A 19,026-nucleotide genomic window follows, 5' to 3' on the forward strand; every position below is an offset into this window, starting at 1 on the left:
CAGGCCACCTCTTGGAATCACTGTCGTCTCCATGCCTTGTTTTCCTCGTCCACGATGGGGCTATTCACGCCCACCACATAGAGGGACATGGGTATTAGAAATACAGTATATACACTGCTTAGCACAAGACTGCTGCCCCAGGCAAGTGTGAACTGGACACTGGCACTTGCCAGCTGCCTCTCCATGGATTGAATCGTGAGCCACTGCAGCTGCCGGCCCTCAACACCCCCTGAAAGGAGCTCGGGGTGGGGATCAGGAGTGAGGCCCTCTGTGTGCTGGGGAAACTGGCAGAACAGGTCTTCAGATAGTTAGGTATTTTCAGGAGATTTTACGAGCCCAATTCTTGCATCTCCTCCTATCTAGAAAAGCAGTCCAATCCTTCCTGGTGACGTCGGCTTCTCATGACTCATAGTAACCTTCATGAGACTAGCAGCAACCTTCTCTAAAATACATGCAAAATTGCACGAACCACCCCCTTAACCAAAATCCCATATATGCTGACTTTCCCCTGCCTCTTTGGAGCGGTATTTCAGAGCCATCTGAAATGCTGCCGCCTGGGCTCTAGTCCTCATTTTGCCTCATGTTGCCCCTAACTCTCAAATTTGTTTTTTTTTTTTTTTTTTTTTTTGGCTTGGTTAGGGCTGCACCTGTGGCACATGGAGGTTCCCAGGCTAGGGGTCTAATTGGAGCTACAACTGCCCATCTATGCCACAGCAACACCAGATCAGAGCCATGTCTGCGACCTACACCACAGTTTACAGAAACATCGGATCCTTAACCCAAGGAGCGAGGCCAGGGATCGAACCCGCAACCTCATGGTTCCTAGTCAGATTCGTTAACCACTGAACCACGACGGGAACTCCAACTCTCATCTTATAAGTTGTGCATATTTTGTAAGTCAACACAAGGATTGTAACATGTGCTGATAAATTTTGCCAGCTTCCCTTTGCTGATCTCGAGGGCTCTGCAGTTCAGGCAGGCTCTGGTTCTGAGTGGCACTGTCAGGAAGGTGAGCTTTCAGAGGGTGCGTGGGGCCTTAACGGTGGGGAGAGCGGTATCTGTAAAGACCCACTTGCGTGTCCCCACCCCCTCCTCCACCCAGAGCCAGGCCTCTTTTCCCTGTCAAACACCTCCAATCAGAATCGCGTTTTGCTGCTTATAAAATTCTTCTTTTGCAAAGCTCAGGTTTAGGCAAAGATCCCTTTTGAAGTACCAGATGATTTTTTGGTTTGGTTTGGTTTTTGCTGCACCCACAGCATGCAGAAGTTTCTGGGCCAGGGATTGAATCTGAGCCACAGCAGTGACAACACCAGATCCTTAACCGCTAGGCCACCAGGGAACTGTGATTTTTCAAGGGCCCTCCCAGTGCCCCTGCTTCTCTTATTCATAAGGAGTAGGTGAACTGAATTTTAGATCTTTCGCCATTGATGGGCCTGGAAAACAAAGTAAATGGCTTAAAGAGGTTAATGGCATTTGGGTTCAAAATCTGCTCCCGCCCGACCTGAATGGGGCCGCCCTGGTGCAAACTTGTTCTCCTACAAATGGAAGAGAGAGGCTTGGGGGCCCGTGCCTCCTGGCAGCCGAGCTAGTCTCCTGATGACTTTGGGCCACGTTGCGGCCACATCACCACTTCTTATAGCAAGGAGGAAGCCCTCACTGGCTGCCCAGGCTGCCTGCAAAGCCTCTTTTTGCCACTAGTGTTCTGGGAAGGACTCCTGGGGAGAACATTAGGCACGGACTTTTAAGTCCAACCCACTCTGTGCAGGAGGGGGCACCAGCGCCGTTCCAGCTGCGGGTCTCCTACTTACATAATCCTGATTGGAAAAACAGTAGGACTTGCTGCAGGCCGAGGGCTGATGAAATGTTAGTCCTTAGGTGTGGATTTCTGGGAGCTAATTTGATTGTTGGCTAATCAATCCCCCCTTTTCCTCAAGGAGCTCGAATTCTGAAATGAAAAAGCAATCAAGATTTCAGCCGCTAAATGCCTTATTGCTCAAGGGGTGAATTGAGAAGAGTTTAATTCTCGCCCGGATATTAGCAGCAGCAGCAATCACTTCAGACTCAGAAAGGGAATGTGTTAGAGGATTGGGGGGGGGGGAGGTGGATGGGGGGGAACGCTCGCCAGATCTGTTATTCTATTGCCTTCCTTTCACACCCCTCTACTCCATCATAATACCTGTGACAAGCAGGTGCCCATTTACTTATGGATGTAACCCTCTCCTGAGACCACAGCCCTTGGCAGCATGGATGGTCTTATCTGTCTTGGTGCTGCCAGTGTCCAGCCCTGGCCTGTGGGGAGTTGAGTCGCATCATCTTGCTATGGGCAGGATGTCAGAACGTACAGAGGCATGTGGGCCAAGCTCACCAAACAAAGCAACACTGATGAGGTTGTAGCCAAGCTGGACCCTCTGGGGCTTTCTTGGGACAAGTCCCTCCCCCATGTCCCCTGCTTTCACTCCCCTCTGGGGCCATTTCCTGAGTTGTTTTAAAAATGTGAAAACCCCTCACCAAAAGAGGATGTTAACTACTTGATGCCCCTGAGCCCATATCTCCCAGGCCTCCTGGAGTCTAAAGACTGATAAAGTGACTCCACCCTATTATCTCACCGTCAGCCCATCAGAGAACTGTGCACCCTCTGATCCCAAACCTTGTCATTCCCCTACCTCACCAGATTTTTAAAAATGCTTTGCTTGTGAGTTCCCTGGTGGCTCATTGAGCTAAGGACCTGGCATTGTCACACTGCTGTGGCTCGAGTCGCTGCTGTGGCTTAGGTTTGACCCCTAGCCTGGGAACTTCTGCATGCCATGGGCATGGCCAAAATTTTTTTAAAAATAAAAAATGAAAATGTTTTGCCGAAAACCCTTAGAAGAGTTTAGGGTTGGCAGGGGGCACAGGAGCCACTTGTCTTCTTGCGTGGCCCTGCAATAAACCTTTCTCTGCTCCAAACTCCAACATTTTGGTTTGTTTGGCCCCACTGTACCTCAGGCACATGAACTTGAACTCACAAAATGTTTTACTGCCTGAAATCCAAGCACATTTGAAAAAGTGGCAGCAGCAACAGCACAGACAGACCGAGAAGGTGCCGGAGCGTGTGTTCTTAACCTCCGCCAGCTTCCCTGTCAACCCCAGTGCACACGAACGTGGCTGTGTGTGCAGTGCATTTTGTACGGGCATCACGTGTGGCAGACGCAAGCCTAGGACAGTGCAGAGCCTTCTGACGTGGTCACACAGAGCGTTTGCATGCTCCTGTGTACACTGAGGGTCTTCATACCTGGTCTGGTTGATCTGTGCTCTGCCTTTGTAAACAGGAAATTGAATTCCTGTTTCAGGTGGAGGCAGATGTGGCCCAGAGCCACGAGGACCTGACGTTATCACCTCTAACAGCGGCAAAGTGGTCCTGAGGAGAGACAGGGGACGTGCAGGTTCAAAGGCCCGGGGGCCTGGGCTGGTTCACCCTGTGATTCTGAATGACTCGTTCAAGGACCACCAGGCTGGTCTGGTCGGAGAAGATGTCACATGCCTGTGCTTATCTCACTTTCTCCTCCAGAACGATCCCCCGAGCAGAAACTGAGGCTGAGATGAGATTGTTGAGATCCTTTGAGATTTTTCATTTTCATTTTTAATAGTGGGGAACATACATATACTATAAAGATTTCCATCTTTATATTTTAAAAGTGCCATTTTCAGTTTATAGTTCCATCATAGTGTTACGTGTATCATATTGTGGTGCAGCATCCAGAACTTCCCTTCTTTTTTTTTTTTTTTTTTTTTGGTGTTTTTGCCTTTTCTAGGGCTGCTCTCGTGGCACATGGAGGTTCCCAGGCTAGGGGTCGAATCGGAGCTCTAGCTGCCGGCCTACACCACAGCTACAGCAATACAGGATCCAAGCCACATTTGTGACCCACACCACAGCTCACTGCCACACCGGATCCTGAACCCACTGAGCGAGGCCAGGGATCAAACCCAGAACCTCATGGTTCCTAGTCGGATTCGTTAACCACTGAGCCACGACGGGAACTCCAGAGCTTCCTATTTTGCAAAACTGAAACCCATTAGACGACAGCTCCCCTCTTTTCCTCTTACTCCAGCCCCTGGCTCTTCCACATTCCTTTGCCATGAATTGGATTGTTCTAGACACCTCCTCTAAGTAGAATCAGACAGCATTTGTCTGTCTGTGACTGGCTTATTTCCTTCGGCAAAACATCCTCAGGGCTCAGCCATGCCATAGCCTGTGTCAGGATTTCTCTCCTCCTTGAGGTCTGATGATATTCTATCATAGAGCTCCTGGCAGTATGTATTTGTTCTGCTGAGAAGTGACCGATGGTTAGGTACCCTTTAGCTCATCCAGACTCTATTGTCCATTTTTTCTGAGGGCCATGTGGGCCACTTCTGCTTTTAAGAAGTGTTATGATTAAGGCGAACCAAGTATGTGACTGTTGCATTTGTTGAAAGGTTTTGCCAGTGCTTCACTTGGGCCTGGCAGCAGCCCCACCCCACCTCTGTCACCACCCAGCTGCCATTCTGTTGAGGTGTTCCGACTGGGCATCACCGTTAAGAAATATTTATTTTTCGAGGTTCCCGTCGTGGCGCAGTGGTTAGTGAATCCAACTAGGAACCATGAGGTTGAGGGTTCGATCCCTGGCCTTGCTCAGTGAGTTAAGGATCCAGCGTTGCCCTGAGCTGTGGTGTAGGTTGCAGATGCAGCTAGGATCCCGAGTTGCTATGGCTCTGGAGTAGGCTGGTGGCTACAGCTCCGATTCGACCCCTAGCCTGGGAACCTACATATGCCGCGGGAGCAGCTCAAGAAAGGCAAAAAGACAAAAAAAAAAAAAAAAAATTTCTATCTTGCACAGAGTACAGTGTAAGAGACCCCCACAGGGAACAGCGGCATTTAGCACTTACTGTGTGCTTGGCCTTGGGTCTCTCAAAGGCACTGTCTCGCTGAATCCTCTCAACAACCTGCTACTGTTACCCCTCATTTTAGAGCTGAGGACACTGAGGCTTAGGAAGGTGAGGCCCAGTAGAGACGGGGGAAGCTGGGATTTGAACCCAGGTCTGCCTCTGGTGCTTGTGCCCTTGTGTTCTTCAGAGGCACTCGACTAGGCCTGGGCTTTCCAATAGGAACACAGGCAAGAGATGAGACAGATTGCAAACTCAGTGCACAGAGGGATTGGGGGCGGGGGGGTGTCAGAGACGACCCTGGAGATAAGTCGTTTGTGGCAGGCCCTTCCTGTAGGAGCATCTCTCTCACTCATCTTTCACCTGCCAATGCCAGCGGACCCCCGTTTCCTGAGAAACGGTCCCTGCTGTTGAAGAGCTTACAGTGGATTTGAGAGACTATTATGTTTCTTTTGAAAAAAGAAAAACCCGTAGCCAAGGACTGGCCATTTCACCTGGGACCTCTGCCACTCACCCCTGATTTTTAAATTAATTGATTAATCAGTCTCCACCTTAGCCGTTTAAAGTATACATTTCAGTAGTGTTAAATATCTCTAAGTTGTTCTGCAGTAGATCTGCAGAACATTTTCATCCTGCAAATTGGAACTCTATACCCATCAAATAATTCTCCATTTCACCCTGCCTCCAGCCCCTGATAACCACCATTCTGCTTTCTTCTCTAGGAACTTGGCTATATTAGATACCGCATATATGTGGAATCATGTAGTAGTTGTCTTTTTGTGTCTGGCTTACTTTACTTGGTGTAACCCATGTTTGTAGCATGCGACAGGATTTCCTTCCTTTTTAGGTTGAATTATAGTCCATTGTCTGTATATACCACATCTTGTTTACCCATCATCCATGGGGGGACATGGGTTGCTTCCGCCTCTTGGCCACGCCTCCTCTTTAAAACCTTTCTGTGGCCCCCCGTTTGCCATGGGTTGAAGTTACCCCCCCCCCAAAGCCTGACCTTATTACTGAGGCCATTTCAAAACCTGGTGTCTTCTTGCCTCTCTCCCAGCCTCATCCTTTGAGCCACCCTCTATGTCTGTCTGTCTGCCTCTCTGTCTGCCTATCTATCTGTCTGTCTTTCAATGTCTATGTCTCTGGCCACTTCGGGACTCTTTAGAGGCCCCCAGACCCACTCTGCTCCCTCTTGCTGACTGGCCATTGCACATACTCTTCTCTCTGTCTGGATTGCTATATCTTCCTAACCTTTGGGACCCTCTAATATCCTGTCTTGGTCTGTCTCAACCTAGACAAACTCCTCTTGACTCCCCAAATCTGTAACCTTATCACACTGTACCATCCATTCCTGTTTAGCTGTCATTTTGTACCATGGACCTGTGAGCTTTTTTTAGAGCAAGGGCAGTTTTATTGATTCATCTTTGCATCTGTGTGTGGCAGGTGTAGAATATTTATTAAGCCCACAAAGAGCATCCTCCTTTCAAATGCAGGAGTCACTTCCTTTCCTCCCTCTGCCCTTTTCTCTTTGTCACTAAAACCCACGTTCCAAATTGAAATCAAATACTTTTTTTTCTATAGAAACACTGTGACAGGACATGGTCAGGTTCAGTAGTACCTGGTTTAGACATGTAATGGGTTCAGCTTGTCGGTGACCCTGAGAACTTAATTACCATTTATGACCTTGCTTCTTTAGGGGGGGCGGGGGAGGAAATCATGTCTGTTTCCGAAACGGTTGAAATATAAACAGATTTCTGGAATGTGCACCTCTTTGGTAAGTTGAGGTCTGCTGGTGGGTCTGCTCTTGGTTCAAAAATCAGAGATGATTTTCCGTCTCCATAGTGGGGGGCAAAGATGGTCCTCTCGACAACGGGGAAAAATCTGCCCATCCACTCAGAAAGGATAGAAAAGGGTGTTACAACTTCATTCTCAGTTGAGTAATGGCTGAGAATTTAATGTCTGACTTTTTGTTTGTTTACATACATGGTGGGCCACCAGTACTAGTCTCTATTTTTTAAAACATTTTTCTTAAAGTAGAAAATCGATAGAACACTGTAAACCAGGTATGATGGAGAAAATAAAAATCATTTTTAAAATTTTATTAAAATATAGTTGATTTATAATGTTCTGTCAACTTCTCTGCTGTACAGGAAAGTGACCTCGTCATTCATGTATATACATACATACATACATACACACACACACACACACACACACACATTCTTTTTCTCTTATTATTTTCCATCATATTCTATCACAAGTGATTGCATGTGGTTCTCTGTGCTATACCGTAGGACCTCATTGCTTACCCATTCTAAAGTTCTAGCCTCTATTTAAACATGGTTTCAGTAGTAGAGAGTTACCCCATTCTGTTCTCCAGCTCTTTGGGGTGGGAGCTATCCCTTTGCTGAGAGTGAATTAGTCTATTTTAAAGTTTGCCAAAAGAAGGAATGAAAGAAGAGGGCAGGGGGTAGCAGGGCTGGCAGTACCAAGACTCAAACTCCATTCAAACATCATTCCATATTTGGGATAAAACCAGATTAGGGTGCCCACAATTCATTGTGGGAATGGTGGCTCTAGAGTTGTGCAGTGCACAACCTGTGCAGCTGTACAGCAGCCCCAAGAAGCTTGAAGGTCCTTACTGTGGCCATTTTTGAAGGCAGTAACCTCCTCTTCTTAATTGGTCATTACACACATTTCAACTGCAGGTGAGGTATTAAACAGAAACCTCAAATTCATCTGGGAATGAGGTGGGATGTCAATCCAAAACCAGACTTAGTTGAGAGAATGAATCTTGTGTGAAGCTGTACACACAAAGGCAGCAAAGAAGTCTGTAATTGGAGAACTATAAATTTTGAATGTCAGTAGCAAGTTATCTGTCGAGTACTCATTCTGCACAGGGCCTGGTGCTTGGCATCCTATTTGGACTGTCTCACTCAGTCCTTCCTCAGTGGGTCTGTAAAGGAGGTACTGAGGAGAAAACTGCAGTTCAGAGTGGATATCACCCAAGGTTACACCCTTGGTTGAAGGGAGAGCTGGAACAGTGAGGAGACATAAACCTAGTTCTAAACATTTGTGGCGGAGTTCCCGTCATGGCGCAGTGGTTAATGAATCCGACTAGGAACCATGAGGTTGTGAGTTTGATCCCTGGCCTTGCTCAGTGGGTTAACAATCCGGCTTTGCCGTGAGCTGTGGTGTGGGTCACAGATGCGGCTCGGATCCCGTGTTGCTGTGGCTTTAGTGTAGGCTGGCGGCTACAGCTCTGATTAGACCCCTAGCCTAGGAACCTCCATATGCTGTGGGAGCAGCCCAAGAAATGGCAAGAAGACCAAAAAAAAAACACAAAACCATTGGTGGCCACCGCTGCTCGGCTGGCTTGCCTGAGCTGAGAGGTACCTGGGGGCCTGGCTCTAGATCCCTCATGAGCTGGGCCTGCTACTGTCCATCACTGATAGGCCATCTTTCCAGGGCTGGCCAAAACATCCCTAAGGCTTCCTTCTCCCTTCTCAGACTGGCACCGAGCCCTGTTTTCTGATGATTGAAAGTAGAGGCGTAGCCTGCTTTTGGAATTTGGTTGCTCCTCTGGTGGGGCACTCATAGCCGAATGATGTGTGTCCTGGGCTTATTCATCAGCTTGATGGGTCTCAGTCTTTTGACCTTAAAAAATGAGAAAATCAGGTTTCTCTAGTCTCATTTTTAACAATTATTAATCTGCTTGGGAATACTTGTTTGTGGGCTGGATACAATTCAGTGTTAATCCAGGGGTGTAGTATTGTCAGGCTAAGACCCGTCCCTACCCTTGGATTCACTTGTGTCTATATATAGTCTCTCTCTCTCTCACACACACACTCAGATGCACACACTCTTTAAACTTGAAGTCATTCACATGTCATTGCTTTTCCCATTTTGTTGCTTGAGATGAGAAGATCCCTATTGCCAAGACTTCTACCTGAGAGGTCGGTTTCAGCTCTGTAATAACTGGGTAATTGTCTTTGAAGGTAGGAGTTCCCGTCGTGGCTCAGTGGTTAACGAATCTGACTAGGAACCGTGAGGTTGCAGGTTCAGTCCCTGACCCTGCTCAGTGGGTTAAGGATCTGGCGTTGCCGTGAGCTGTGGTGTAGGTTGCAGATTCGGCTCGGATCCCACATTGCTGTGGCTGTGGTGTAGGCCAGCGGCTACAGCTCTGATTTGACCCCTAGCCTGGGAACCTCCATATGCCGCAGGTGCGGCCCTAGAAAAAGACAAAAATAAATAAATAAATAAAGCAGCTTCTCCAGGACTGGGAGCTGGTCTTTTCAGCTTTCTGGACACAGAGCCCTTCTTGCCTAGCGGACGCTGTGCCATCTCCTGCGGCCCTACGTGCTGATCCAGAAACAGCCAATAGGCCCTCAGCAGGGGAGGGCCAGCTCTTTTTCTGGAATGGGAAGCAGCCTGCTCCTGACAGTCCCTCCACCTTTGTCCTCTGCCTTCCAGTGGGAGCCGTCCTGTGCCTTGGTCTTACCCCGGTTGTCCCTGCTGGTTTGCAGTGGTGTAATGTCATCTCTGCAGGATGCTCATCAAATCGACACTAAATCTCCTCAGAGCCAATTCCAGCCTCGGACTTTAACGTTTGCTGATGAAGTTCTTTCCCCAATGGAGTTCCAGGGTCCTTATTGGGAACACGGGTGGGAAAGCCTCAGGGGCTGCATGGCAGCCTTTTGGGGAGACCCCTGCTCACTGGTGCTGTCTTGAGATCAGATCTGTGCTTGTTTGGATGTTTGGTGTCAAGGAGAATACTGTAGGTCCTGCCAATCCCTTTCACTTTTTCAGATTCTTCGTTGGGGACGGTATGGATTCTTTATAAGCCCCTGAGTACACTGCAGTTTAAAAACAGATTCTTTCCTTTACACTTTTCTCGCTCTTGCTCACGTGAAGTGAGCCATAACCTTGCTTCAGGATGGTGGTCCCAGGGGTCCCAGGTAGCGCCGCAGTGACCCAGAGTGACTGTAGACAGATGCAGGTGGTGTCTGAAGCATCTAGGAAGTGGAGATGCAGGGCAGGGTGAATTGAAGGAAGCGGGGGTTCTGGGCCATTCCATCCCAGATGGGGTGGAAATAAACACCCCCGAGAACTCCCCAGGCACCTGCTGTCTCGGAGCCTCACAGTGATCGGGTGGTATTATGAGACTGGTGGAGGTCGCCGGCTGGATCGCCCTTCCGCCGGCCATGCTGTCTCTTCTAGCAGCACGCATGGGACAGGTGTGGGGTTCCCCTTCTGCAAGGCTTGCACCCACTATTATGATAGAAACGACTTAGCAGCAATCACCCCAGCTCACCCCGTCCTCTTCTCCCAATCCTGGTCTGCATAAATGTGTCCCCCTGGGAGTTACCTAAGAATCCAGGTACATTCATCTCAAAAAATAACCAGGCCCTTCGGGGAAGCCGTCTTTGGTGATGCGCCACAAGGGGGGACTGAAGAGGCACCTCCCGGTGGGTTTGTGTGTATGTGCGCACACACGCGTGCACCACGTACCCAGCAAGTGGACGCAAGGCATGTGGCTATGTTTTTGCCATGCGCAGCCCCTCAAGTGGCTCATGGAATACCACCAGGGTCCTCGGTGCTCTTTCTCTTTAGATGACAATTATGAATTTCCAGGTAGCATTTAATGGCACGATTAGAAACCAGCTCTGAACTGAAGACCTGGGAGGAGTGACTTTCCACGGATCTTCTTGTTTTGCTCAGCCTCGTTGAGCTCACGGCAGGCATTGCCAAGGAGGCTTGAATGCTTTTTACCCAAGCCTTCTGCTTGGGAAGGGAAAGTTTTTTCAAATAACTCCCTCTCTTCCCAACCCTGTGCTCCACTCACTCCAAGGCTTATGGGGGAAAGCTTCCTGCCCTCTTGCTCTAGGTCAGGTGAGGTCTCTGGCCCCTAGAGATGTTTCAGCTGAGTCTAGGCAAGGATAAGAACGGAGAAGCTGCAATGACATGCTAAAACTGGGTTACTCCTGAGGTCTCATTCAGCTTGTCAATTCTGTTACCCTGAGATGCTGAAGGTCCTTTAGAAAGTGGCTTTAAGAAATCACAGGGCTGATTGGGGAGAATACCATTTGGTAGGTCCCTGGTCCTCTTTTATAGCAGCCAAGTGATGGTTGTCATGGCAACAGAGCTGCTCCTGCAAAGGCTTTTCTAACAGCATATATGAGGATCTGATGCTTCCTGAGATCGTTAGTAATTATCTTCTGAAAAAAAAAATACGTTCTGAAATGTTGTGAACATTTTAATGGGCTCTCTTCCATCCTAATGGGGACTTTTGAGGTCCATTATCAGCCCCAGATCTTTAAAGCAAAAAGACCTGATTCTTTATTTTCCCTTCATTATTTTTCTTTTGTGCATGTTCTTACGTGGAAGAAGAATTGCTATCTTGTTGTTACTTATTGCCTTGCACATTGTAGGTGCTCAAAGATTCCATTGGAGGGGCTGAATAACCAAACATTGATCTAAATATTCTTGATCAGTTCCCCTGTGGCACCGTACGTTAAGGATCTGGCATTGCCGCAGCTGTAGTGCAGGTTGCAACCGAGGGGTGGGTTCGATTCCTGGCCAGGGCATTTCCACATGCTGCAGGTGCAGCCATAACAAAGCCAAATAAGTAAATTAAATATTCTTTATCAAATTAGCATTTAGACATGCTCTTTTCCTGGGTGATATCGAACCTGGAACCAGGCAGGCCTCCCAGAGCTCACAGTTTTTGGGTTGAGAAGTCCTTTTCCCTTTTGTTTTCATATCATGAAGCAGAGTGGATCCACGGGTGAGTCTAAGACCCATAAAGAACCTCTTCTCACTGTCTCCTGGGAGTTCAGACTTAGCTCAGCTCTTCAGAATAGGATATATATCATCCAATTATTAAACTTTTGTTTTCTTCTTTGGTTTCCTTTATCAGCAAAATATCTGTTGAGTCCTTCTTGATCCCTGAATGCCCTACCAGGAAATGTGTCAGAGGTGGGTCAGGCATCTTGCCAGACATTAGGAATTCAGGGGTGGCTCAGACATTGTCACTGACCACCAGGAGGTCACCTGTCCATGAAGGACAGAGGCCCAAGAAGTAATAAGCCCAGGACAGTGCCACAAATGCGGCAACACGTGTTCATGCCTGGGAGCGGGGAGGTGACGGCCTGGTGCCCTCCTTGTCACCTTCTCTCCTTTCCTCGGTGACCCCATCCCTCTGAGCTGCTAGTTCTCCACAAGGCAGAGGGGAAAGACTGCTCCATGCTCACCTTGCTGCACAGAGAGCTTCTTAATGTCCCAGACGTGGGGGGAGGTCGAGGCCAGTGGGAACCAGGAGCCACTTTGTGACCCACCCTCAGCTTCCGTTGAGCCACTTTGCCCTCAAACATCTTCGGAGGCTCCCAAGCCTTCTCTTTCCTCTGGACCGAGAGTTGCCATTTCACTGCTGGCAGGAGGCCATCTGGCCAGGGGTGTGGAAGCGTTATCAGCAGGCACCTGTCCCAGCAGAAGCCTCTCCCCCCATTGTCCTATGGGGGTGCAACAGGAGGAGCAGTTACGTCTCTCCAAGTCCAGGACACCTGGTCGTCTTGGGTTTCACCTGCCAAGACCTGTGTGGAGAAGGGAACGGTTTTTGGATCTACATTATTGCTCTTGACCTTGAGACTCAACGGGGGAACCAGTTGGCACCCTGCATGGAGGGCAGGAGGATAGGGCTGGCCTGGCTGGTAGGGTCCCAAGGACACTTTGGTTGGTCACTGGGCTGCTTTTCTACCTGCTGGAGCCTTAGATCTACTTTCTCTGTAAGAGCCAGCCTGCTGTTGGCTGGGCCAGGGTTGGAGTTTCAATTACCCTTTGATCAGAAACCATCCAGGAGTTATTGCTGTGGCACAAGAAGACCAGTGATGTCTCTGCAGCAGTAAGGACAGGGGTTCGATCCCTGGCCCGGCACAGTGGATTAAGGAGCTGGCATTGCCACATCTATGCTATAGGTCACCACTGCAGCTCAGATTCAATTTCTGGCCTAGGAACTCCACATGCCATGGGGTGGCCAAAAAAGAAAAACAAAAAACACATCCAGACATCGATGCAGAACCCCTTGAGATAGAAATAGAAAGAAATAAGATGGTAAGAAGTCTGTTTACATGACCTGAGATGAGTTTGGCGAGGCAGTTAGCTACCAGATGGAACTCTGGCTGTGTTTCCAAGGCCACTGGTGGGGTCACCATCTACATGTGACCAGTTCCCCCTTAGAATCTTACATCTTAGCTTCTCCTGATCAGTTCCTTATTGCAGTGATAGGTAGGGTGAGGGGTAGGGATGGGAAAAAGAGTGAGGAAGAGGAAGATGTCCTAAGAGAACTGGGAAAAGCCAGTGTTCTAAGCCTAGAACTCGAAGCTTGGCGTGTCTCCCAGGTCCCACTTAGGTTTGTTGAGCACCTACTATGTCCAGAGATGTGCACATGTCCCATGATGTGCTGTTTTAGGAGACGACAGTGTTTGTAGAAAACCAGGGGGTGCCGAGTTAAGCTGAAGAGGGGATGGCCATTTCTGGTAATAGTGGTCCCTCCCAGGTCGGGTCAGTAGCTGGAAGGGTGATTTGGGGAAGGATTCTCCTGGCAACTAGGGAAGTGTCCTCTGCATGAATAAAGAGTATCCTGGTGCCACAGGAAGTTGGCAGGAAGTGACGCATGCAGAGACAGTTCACGTCCCACCTGATCCCAGGCCCTTGCCTGCAGACCAGCCAGGCCACACACAGTCCAGCAAGGAAGTGGCAGCAGTGTGGTTTGAGTCTGGCTGATCACACGGATGTTTGGGTAACCGAATTTTTTTTTTCTGCTTCTATAAAGCAGAAATTGGCACAACATTGTAAATCAAACTATACTTTAATCATAATAAAAAAAAAAAGTCCTAACATTGGGCTCAGCTGTGGATGCAAATCCTGGGTTCTCCTGTGCAACCTTGGACAGATGACGTCTTTGAGCCCCCTTGCCCTCATCTGTAGAATGAAGCTAATAATCCTGCCTTATAATGATGCCTGTATGGGGAGTATAATGAGATTTTTAAAATTGAATACAATGTGCTTGCAAGAGCCTGTTAGCTTACCAGCACTCAGTAAGTGGTGGCTAGTCTTAATAACTTGGAAAGTAGCAAGATTGCTTCCTGGGAGATGGTAAAGTCAGCACATTCTGGCATAGTTCAGGGAGGTACAGAAGCCCCTTATAGAGTCGTTGCTAGGCCAGCAACACACAGGGCAACCGGATTCTAGACCCCGGAGGTTTTAAGGATAAACTGTTGGTCACATGGTTAGTCTGGTCACCAGCAGAGGCAGAGTGAGAGGGCAGCTAAAGAGGCAGCCTCAGGGGCTCACAGTGGGGTCTCATCCCTTTGGGGGAGATGGGGCTTCAGGCCCTTACTCTAATCCCTAAGACAAGCGCCGCCCTCTTCGGTTTCCTGGTCATCAGGCTGCCTTCTGATTTATCTGGCCTGCCCTGAAAGCTGCCTGGGAGATAATGCGCAGACCAGCAGCCGTGAGCATCTTATCTGCCCGACAGTTCAGGTTCACAAGCTAAGAAACTGACATGTGGTTTTGCACATCAGCCCCCCTCTGCTTTGCTGCTGTGACCTGGCGCCCCCAAGTTGCTCCAGCCTGGCTCCAGTGGGAGCACCTTTCTGCGCCCGTGCATGGAACAGAGGCAGACCCTGCACAGCAGGAGTGCACGGTGGCAGGGAGCCAGCAGCATTTCCCCGGTGACCCCCCGCAGCGCCTTTTCAACCAGGCACCATACTCTCGGTAATGAAGGCAGGGAGAGTCCCCCACCAGAATGCCTTTGCTCCTACGACGGATTTTCCTAGAACTGTGTGCATGTCCGTGTTTTTGTGTTTCCATATTACCATTCTCGCTTGGCTTTTAAAACAGCAACAAAGAAAGAGGAATATCAGTCTCTGTGGCTGCCAGTCCGGTGCACACCAGAATCTCGTGCTTGCTGGTCTGAAGCCACCAGATGGTGGTAGGACTGTGTGGGGGGTGTTTTTTTTTGTTTTTTTGGTTTTTTTCTTTCTTTCTTGTTTTTTCTGCTTTGCAAAAAGTCGTGAAGTGGGAGAAGCGGGGGCATGTGAGATTGGCTGGAAGATTGTCGGCCAACAACAGTTTGCAGTACCTTCCACCTTGCGTGGGCATAAGGACATCTTCCCCGAAACGTGTCGCCGACCTTCCCCAGCGTTTGCTGACCGCGCAGGATCAGCCATCCCGTGAACATGAGCTGGACTGTCCCTTACTACAGCTTCTGCACAGGAAACTCTGCATGTTTTTCTCTTCCTTGAGGATGGAAACATGTCAGGCTCGCCATTGTGGCAGAAGGGAAGTTATGCTTCCTTTGTCCTGGGGAGCTTTCAGGGTTTATTTTTGAAAATCTTTTTAAGTTTTTTCCCCTTTTGTACTAAGCTACCTTTAGGGGACAGATCCTTCCAGTGCTGAAACTACTACTCACGTTTCTCATTGGTTCGTTTCCTTGAAATCAGATGATATCTTTGTTGCAAGACTCTTTTGGTGATTTAAAAGAGCACAGATAGAAATGTTTGGATAGTTTTGAAGCTCTGCTCAGGACTAACGTAGGGTATTTGGACATTGGTCAGCGATTTATGGATGATGAGTGTCTCCTGAATGGAGCTCACTTCCCTGGCTGGTATCAATGGCAGGCGGTCTGTATGGCAACTCGTAATGCCAGGTACTGGTTATTTCTCCCTGTCTCATCCTTGCCTGTGGTTAAACAAATGTAGGGCATCAAATAATACCAACTCTCCCAGCTGTCTGCTTCTCCGTGCCCAAGGATAAGAATAGAACGCGGATGAAGCCAGAAGAAGCAGTTTGTTAGTTTGATGTTCTTAATACCCTGAGTGCCTTCTTTGACCCTTAATGAAAACGACGGTGTCCCCGACAGGAATCGGCCGTCTCCCCAATGCGCATTGAAGAACTTGGATGTGTTTTCCTGAGCAACAGAAATGGCAGTGAGTGCAGGACCCCTGAGGGGGCATCAGGCTTCTCAGCTCATTAGGGCAAGTGTGGGATGATGCCGAGCAGCAAGAAACTGCTGGTTTGTTGCTTCATGACCTTTCAGCTCCGTGGTCACTACAAAAATCTATGGCTTCTGAGTTTAGATGAGCCATGCATCCCAAGAGGGCAGGGGCTGCCTCCTCAGCTCACGACACGGGAGTCAGATGCCAGTAGCCTCAGTGTCTGTAGAGCATAGCAACAACCCGTGTCTCTCCTCCAGCATCTTGGCAGCCATAGGAGCATCTCTCTCTCTCTCTCTATTATTTATTTATTTATTTGTCTTTTTAGAGCTGCGCCCTCAGCATATGGAGGTTCCCAGGACAGGGGTCAAATTGGAGCTATAGCCGCTGGCCTGTGCCACAGCCGCAGCAACTCAGGATCCGAGCTGCCTCTGTGGCATACACACAGCTCACAGCAATGCCAGATCCTTAACCCACTAAGCAAGGCCGAGGATTGAACCTGCATCCTCATGGATGCTAGTCTGATTCATTTCTGCTGTGCCACGACGGGAACTCCCATAGGAGCATATCTCTTAAATGGGGGATGGGCTCACCTAGTCCAGCCTGGACCAGGTCACCCAGAAGTTCCGTGTCCTAGAACTCAAGTGGGTTTGCCCATCTCCAGCTGAGGTCCCACTGGTTCCCTGCCTGGGGTTCCCAAGGGCTCCCTGCTGACCTTTTGTGGGTCTCGCCATAGGGGTCCGCCTGATGGCCTTTTGGGCTTGGTCCCTTGACCGAACATCTGGGTAAAGCTTGGTCCTTAGTAGCTGGGACATCAGACTTGAGCTCCCTTCTTAGAATTCAGACTCACACCCAGGTGTCACGTTGAGGCTCACTCTCCCTTTCAAAAGGCCGTGTAACAGCTTAAACTTTTTTTGTTTCTTTTTTTAGGGCCACACCCGTGGCATATGGCATTTCCCCAGGCTAGGGGTTAAATTGGAGCTGTAGTCACTGGTCTACACCACAGCTCACAGCAACACCGGATCCTTAACCCACTGAGTGAGACAAGGGATCGAACCTGCATGCTCACGGGTACTAGTCAGATTCGTTTTCACTGAGCTAGGACAGGAACTCCGTAGCAGCTTAAACTTGAAATAAAAGCATCCCGAACATGGCAACCAGATTGCAGGAGGGTGCCGGCTTTACTGTCAGGCATGATGCTGGTGTGTGCAGAGCTGCGGGTGCCGTGCCAAGCGCCGGGCATCCCCCAGGGCGGCAGATGGTGTGATGCACGGCAGCCCTCCAGCCGGCCATCAAGATGAAAAGACACCTGATGTGGCAGGTTCTGGGCTCTGAGAGCCGGGGCTTGAGAGGAAGGTGAAAGAGAGACGTTCCTCCCTTGCATGCTGAGCCCCCACAGCATTGTGTAAGTGGTCCCGGATTCCGCAGGAACTTTCCATGCTTTGTTAGCAGGAGGCTGGTGACATAACTGTCTTGAGCTTTGTGACATGAAAATAAACAACAAAGAGAGATTGAGGGCTGGGGACACCTTTAGAAGCTGGTTATCCAGGGCAGCTTACCAGAACCACCAAGAGATGGACTCCGTGCAGCCAGTTGACCTTGAACCTCTCACTGCTACAGCTTCAGGTTGCCTCCAATGACCACTTGGTTGGTGCACACCTGTTGATAATGAGGAGTTCCTTCCAGGGCCCCCTCGGGATGCTCCTTCTCAGCTGAGATGTTAGGAAGAAGGGACTATCAGGGCAGAATTGCTCCCCACCCCTCTTACGTGCTCAGAGTTGGACTAATAAGAAAATTGACACAAGACAGATTTGCTGGAGAAAAAGAAACACATTTTAAATTCTTGTGCACGGAGGTCTCATAGAACTGGGACCAATGAAGTGCCCAAAGCAGGCAACTTTTAGACTTTTTAGACAATAAATTTATGAGAAATTGATGGGACAAAGAAACTTAGATTTGGGGTGCCCTATTAGGATAGAACCTAAGCAGAGTTTGGGCTTGGGGAAGTCAATTAAAGAAGTAACTAGGTTTGGGAGGAGTTCCCGTTATGGCTCAGGGGTAACAAACCCAACTAGTATCCCTGAGGATTCGGGTTCAATCTCTGGCCCCACTCAGGGGGTTAAGGATCCAGTATTGCTCTGAGCAGTGGTGTACATTGCAGACATGGCTCAGATCTGCTATGGCTGTGGCTGTAGCTGTGGCATAGGCTAGTGGCTGCAGCTCTGATTCAGCCCTTGGCCTGAGAACTTCCATGTGCTGTAGGTTCTGGCCTTAAAAAAAAAAAAAAAAAGTAACCAGGTTTGTTTGTACAGGCTTCTCAGCCTGGGGTCCCTGTCTCTGGCAATAGGGTGTCCCTCTGCCTCTGGATTCAGGGAGGGCAGCGTTCACAAGAGAGATGTATTTCCTGCTTTCAGGGAGACAGAGGAGGGCCAGTGTGTCTGCTTTGCATTGGTCGTTTCTTAAGTAAGTTTAATTCAAAATAAGCACATTTTGGGGCGGTCCACCGAGCCCCAACAGAGCCATTCTGGCTTTCCAAAGAAAGAAGCCATCTTTTGTACCGTTAATTGCCTTCCACGCACCCATTAGCCAGGAGAAGGGCGATCTTACATGTGGGAGAAGTGAGGGCTGCCATGTGGTGGCTGGTCCATCCATGTGGATGGATGCTCCGGCCAGGCCTGAGTGAGTTACTCCGGCCTCTGCCTTCTTGTGGGACTTGGCTGGTGATGGCTACATCTGATGGCTGCATCAGAACCCACTGATATAACCAGGGCTTTTTTGTTTTCTCTCTAAAATACGCCAACCCTTGCCTGCAGTAAGCTTGAAGCTAAATGGGCTTCTCTCGCTCTCTCTGTGTCTACACATTCCTTCTACCCGAGTCATAGGTTTAACCAAGGGCCGGTCGTGCGTGTTCCCAGCCCTGTGTGTGCCAGGCGTATGTCATTGTGCTATTTAATTATAACGGATATAAATCTTTCGGATATGATTGTTTCTGCAAAATAAGTGTTTAGAAAGATAAGAACAAAGCGAGTGGCTTTCACAAATATGTATGTTGCAATCAAGTAAAATAACACTTTAAAAAAGGAAAAAATAAAAAAGATAAGGAAATGTGTGAATTTGCAGAACAGGAGAA

General features: G+C 48.9%; 1 protein-coding gene and 1 long non-coding RNA gene across 18 annotated transcripts in view; one reads left to right on the forward strand and one right to left on the reverse strand.

Moving 5' to 3' along the window:
- MTSS1 (MTSS I-BAR domain containing 1) overlaps positions 1-19,026 on the forward strand; it is a 169,891-nt gene that overhangs the window by 108,675 nt on the left and 42,190 nt on the right. The gene's annotated exons all lie outside the window — the stretch shown is intronic.
- On the reverse strand, positions 602-8,249 carry LOC146403689 (uncharacterized). Its single transcript, XR_014843384.1, has 2 exons — positions 4,002-8,249; positions 602-842 (listed from the first exon to the last, which is right to left on the reverse strand). It is a non-coding gene; the product is annotated as an uncharacterized LOC146403689 (long non-coding RNA).

This window comes from Sus scrofa, chromosome 4 (genome assembly GCF_054392235.1).
Source record: "Sus scrofa isolate SSC_HxYL_T2T_F1_AM1 chromosome 4, Sscrofa_HxYL_maternal_Yorkshire_Landrace_v2.0, whole genome shotgun sequence".
NCBI classification, from domain to species: domain Eukaryota; kingdom Metazoa; phylum Chordata; class Mammalia; order Artiodactyla; family Suidae; genus Sus; species Sus scrofa.